Below are 7,044 nucleotides of genomic sequence, written 5' to 3'. Positions count from 1 at the left end.
TTCACATAATAGATATAATAGATATAGGTATAAAATACAGACACAATAGATAAGGTATGAAATATAGACATCAGAGGTATAATAGATATAGGTATAAAATATAGACATAGTAGATATAATAGATATAGGTATAAAATATCGACATAATAGATATAATACATATAGGTATAAAATATAGTCATAATAAATATAATCGATACAGGTAGAAAATATAGAGATAATAGATATAGGTATAAAATACAGACATAATAGATATAATAGATATAGGTATAAAATATAGACATCATACATAAAAAAGATATAAGTGTAAAATATAGACATAATAGATATAATAGATGTAGGTATAAAATATAGACATAATAGATATGGGTATGAAATATAGACATAACATATATAATAGATATAGGTAAAACATATAGACGTAATAGATATAATAGATGAAGGTATAAAACATATACTTAATCGATAAAATATATATAGGTATAAAATATAGATATAATAGATATAATATATACGGGTATAAAATATAGACATAATAGATATAATAGAAATAGCTTTAAAATATAGACATAATAGATTTAATTGATAGAGGTATAAATTATAGACATAATAGATATAATAGAGTTATAAAATGTAGACGTAATAGAAATGATAGATATGGGTATAAAATGCAGAGCTAATACACATAATAGATATAGGTAAAATATAGACATAAAAGATATAATAGATTGAGGTATAAAATATAAACATAATAAATATAATAGATATAGGTATAAAATATAGATAGAATAGACATAATAGATATAGCATTAAAATATAGACACAATAGATATAATAGACATAGGTATAAAATATCGAAGGAATATATATAATAGATATAGGTATAAATTATTCACATAACAGATATAATAGATAGAGGTATAAAATAAAAACAAAATAGATAAAATAGATAGAGGTATAAAATATAGACATAATAGATATAATAGAGGTAAAAAATAGACATAATAAATACAATAGATAGAGGTATAAAATATAGATATAATAGATATAATAGATAGAGGTATAAAATATAGGCATAATAAATATAAGAGATATAATAGATAGAGGTATAAAATATAGACATAATAGATATAGTAGATATTGAAATAAAATATAGGCATTTTCGATATAATAGAAGTAAAAAATATAGACATCATAGATACAATAGATAGAGGTGTGAAGTATAGACGTTATAATGATAATAGAGGTATAAAATACAGACATAATAGATATAATAGAGGTATAAAATATTGACATAATAGATATAATAGAGGGATAAAATATAAATATAATAGTTATAATACATATAGGTAAAAAATATAGACATAATAGATATAGGTATCAAATATAGACATATAATTATAATAGATATAGGTATAAAATATACACATAATATATATACGTGCAAAATATAGACATAACGGCTATAATAGATATAGGTATGAAATATAGACATAATATATATAATAGGTATAGGTATAAAATATAGACATAATAGATATAATAGATATATGTATAAGATATAGACATAATAGATATAATAGATATAGGTATAAAATATAGACATAATAGAAATAATAGATATATGTATAAGATATTGTCATGATCGATATAACAGATATAGGTATAAAATATGGATATAATAGATATAATAGATATAGGTATAAAATACAGACATAATAGATATAGGTATAAAATATAAACATAAGAGATATAATAGATTAAGGTATAAAATATACACATAATAGACATAATAGATATAGGTATAAAATACAGACATAATAGATATAATAGATATACGTATAAAATATGGACATAATAGATATTAAAGATATACGTAAAAAATATACACATAATATAGATAGATATAGGTATAAAATATATACATAATAGACATAATAGATATAGGTATAAAACATAGACATAATAGATATAATAGATATAGGTATAAAATATAGACATAATAGATATAATAGATATAGCTATAAAATATACACATAATAAATATAGGTATAAAATATAGACATAATAGTTATAATAGATACGTATAAAATATAGATGTGATAGATATAGGTATAAAATATAGATATAATAGATATAGGTATAAAATATAGACAAAATAGATGTAATAGATATAGGTATAAAATACAGACATAATAGATATAATAGATATAGTAAAAAATATAGACATATTAGATATAATAGATATAGGTATAAAATATAGAAATAATAGATATACTATATAGGTATAAAAGACAGACATAATAGATATAATAGATATCGGTATAAAAGGTAGACATAATAGATATAAGAGATATAGGTATAAAATATAGACATAATAGATATAATAGATATACGTATAAAACGCAGACATAATAGATATAATAGATATCGTTATAAAATATAGGCATAATAGGTATAATAGATATACGTATAAAATATACACATAATAAATATAATAGATATAGGTATAAAATATATACAGAATAGATATAGGTATAAAATATAGAACTAGTAGATATGATAGATATAGGTATAAAATATACACAAAATAGATTTAATAGATATAGATATAAATTATAGACATAATAGATATAATAGATATAGGTATAAAATATAGATATAGATATAATGGATATAGGTATCAAATGCAGATATAATAGATATAGGTATAAAATATAGCTATAGTGGATATAATAGATATAGGTATAAAATATAGACTTAATAGATATAATAGATATAGTTATAAAATATAGAGATAATAGATATAATATATATAGTTATAAAATATAGACATAATAGATATAATATATAGAGGTATAAAATATAGACATAATAGATATAATACATATAGGTATAACATATAGACGTAATAGATGTAGGTATAAAATATAGACATAATAGATATAATAGATATTGGCATAAAATATAGACATAATACATATATATATAACATATAGTCATACTAGATATAATAGATATAGTTAAAAAATATAGACATAAGAGTTATAATAGATATAGGTATAAAATATAGACATAATAGATATAATCGATATAGGTATAAAATATAGACATAAGAGATATAGGAATAAAATATAAACATAATACATATGACAGATATAGGTAAAAATATAGACATAAGAGTTGTAATAGATATAGGTAAAAAATATAGACATAATAAAAATAATCAATACAGGTATAAAATATAGATATAATAAATATATGTATAAAGTATAGACATAATAGATATAATAGATATCGGTATGAAATATAGACACATACAAAAGATACAGGTATAAAATATAGACATAACAGATATAAGAGATAAAGGTATAAAATATAGACATAATAGATATAATAGATATAGGTTTAAAATATAGACATAATAGATATAATAGAAATAGGTATAAAATATAGACATAAGGGATATAATAGATATAAAATATAGACATAATAGATAGAAGAGAAGTATAAAATACAGATACAATAGATATAGATATACGTATAAAATATAGACATAATAGATATAATAGATATAGACAGATATCATAGATATAGGTATAAAATATAGGCATAATACATATAATAGATATAGTTATAAAATATAGATATAATAGGGAGAGGAATAAAATATAGACATAATAGATATAATAGATAGAGGTATAATTATAAACATAATAGATGTAATAGATAGAGGTATAAAATATAAACATAATCGATAGAATAGATTGAGGTATAAAATATAGACATAAGAGATATAATAGATAGAGGTATAAAATATAGAGAAAATGGACATAATAGATATGCTATAAAATATAGATATATAGATATATATCTAAAAATCTATCAATATATATAAATCTATATATAAATCTATATATATAAATCTATATATATAAATCTATATATAAATCAATATATAAATCTATATATAAAAATTTATATATAAATATATAGATATAATATATTATATCTATTACGTAGATAAAATGGATATAGGTATAACAGATAGTCATAATAGATATAGTAGATAAAGACATAATAGATTTAACAGATATTGGTATAAAATATAGACATAATAGATAGAATATATATAGGTATAAACTATAGACATAGTAGATATAATACATATAAGTATTAAATATAGACATAATAGATATAGGTATAAAATATAGACATAATAGATAGAGGTATAAAATATAGACATAGTAGATATAATATATATAGGTATAAAATATAGACATAATAGATATAGGTATGAAATATAGACATAATAGATATAATGGATATAGGTATAAAATAAAGACATAATAGACATAGGTTAAAATACAGACATAATAGGAATAATATATAGTTATAAAATATAGACAAAATAGATATAATAAATAGAGGTATAAAATATAGACATAATTGATATAATAGATATAACGGATAGAGGTATAAAATATAGACATAATAGATATAATAGAGGTATAAATTATAGACATAATAGATATAATAGATATAGGTATAAAATATAGACATAATAGATTTAATAGATAGACGTATAAAATTTGGACATAAACGATATAACAGATAGAGGTATAAAATATAGACAAAATAGATATAAGAGACATAATAGAGGAATAAAATATAGACATAATATATATAGGAGATAGAGGTATGCAATATAGACATAACAGATGTAATACATAGAGGTATAAAATATCGACCTAATAGATATTACAGATAAAGCTATAAAATATAGACATAAAAGATATAATAGATAGAGGTATAATATATGGACAATAGATATAATAGATACAGATATAAAATATAGGCATAATATGTATAATAGATATACACAAAATAGATATAATGCATATAGGTATGAAATATAGACATAATAGATATAATACATATAGTTATAAAATATAGACATAATAGATAAAACAGATATAGTTATAAAATATAGACATAATAGATATAGGTATAAAATATAGATATAATAGATATAACAGAGGTATACAATATAGACATAATAGATATAATAGACATAGGTATAAAATGTAGACATAATAGATATATGTATCAAATATAGACATAAAAATTATAATAGATATAGGTATAAAATATACACATAATATATATAGGTATAAAATATAGACATAACGGTTATAATAGATACAGATATGAAATATAGGCATAAAAGTTATAATAGGTATAGGTATAAAATATAGACATTATAGATATAAAAGATATATGTATAAGATATAGAGAAAATAGATATAATAGATATAAGTATAAAATATAGACATAATAGAAATAATAGATATATGTATAATATATTGTCATGATCGATATAATAGATATAGGTATAAAACACAGACATAATAGATATAATAGATATAGGTATAAAATATAGACACAAGACATACAATAGACATAGGTATAAAATATAGACATAATAGATATAATAGATATAGGTATAAAATATAGACATAATAGATATAGGTATAATATATAGACAATAGATATAATAGATATAGGTATAAAATATAGACATAATAGGTATAATAGATATAGACAAAATAGATGTAATAGATATAGGGATAAAATATAGACATAAGAGATATAATAGATATAGTTATAAAATATAGTCATAAAAGACATAATAAAAGTAGGTATAAAATATAGCCATAATAGATATAATAGATATAGGTATAAAATATAGACATAATAGATATGATAGATACAGGTATGAAATACAGGCGTAATAGATATTATAGATACAGTTATAATATATAGACAAAATAGATGTAATAGACATAGGTGTAAAATAAAGACGTAATAGATATAGGTATAAAATTACACATAATAGATATAATAGATACAGGTATAAAATATAGATATAATAGATATTGGTATAAAATATAGATATAATAGATATAATAGATAGACATAACAGATATAATAGATATAGGTTTAAAACATAGATACAATAGATATAATGGATATGGGTATCAAATATACATATAATAGATATAGGTATAAAATATAGATATAGTGGGTGTAATAGATATGGGTATGAAATATAGAAATAATAGATATAATAGACAGTTATAAAATAGAGATATCATAGATAAAATAGATATAGGTTTAACATATAGACATAATAGATATAGGTATAAAATACAGACATAATAGATACAGGTATAAAATATAGATGTAATACATATAGGTACAAAATATAGATATAATAGAAATAATAGATATACGTATAAAATATACATATAATAGATATAGGTATAAAATAGAAATACAATAGATATACGTATAAAATACAGTTATAATAGATATGGGTGTAAAATATAGATATAATAGATATAATAGATATAGGTATAAAATATAGACATAATAGATATAATAGATATAGGTATTAAATATAAACATAATAGATATAATAGATATAGGTATACAATATAGACATAATCGATATAATAGACAGTTAAAAAATATAGACATCATAGATATAATAGATACAGGTATAAAATATAGTTATTACAGATATAGGTATAAAATATAGATATAATAGATATAATAGATAGACATAATAGATATAATAGATATTGGTATAAAATATAGATACAATAGATTTAATGGATATGGGTATCAAATATACATATAAGAGATATAGGTATAAAATATAGATATAGTGGATATAATAGATATAGGTATGAAATATAGACATAATCGATATAATAGATATAGGTAGAAAATATAGACAGGATATATATAATAGATATAGGTATGAAATATAGACATAATAGACATAATCGATATAGGTATAAAATATAGACATAAGAGATATAGGTATAAAATATAAACATAAAAATATAATAGATATAGGTGAATAATACAGACATAATAGATATCATATATATGTATAAAATATGGACATAATAGACATAATAGATATAGGTATAAAATATAAACATAATAGATATAATAGATATAGGTATAAAA

This window comes from Rhinopithecus roxellana, unplaced genomic scaffold, assembly GCF_007565055.1.
Source record: "Rhinopithecus roxellana isolate Shanxi Qingling unplaced genomic scaffold, ASM756505v1 contig994, whole genome shotgun sequence".
In the NCBI taxonomy this organism is placed as follows: domain Eukaryota; kingdom Metazoa; phylum Chordata; class Mammalia; order Primates; family Cercopithecidae; genus Rhinopithecus; species Rhinopithecus roxellana.
The sequence above is the reverse complement of the archived record's forward strand: the minus strand, read 5'-3'. Positions refer to the sequence as shown.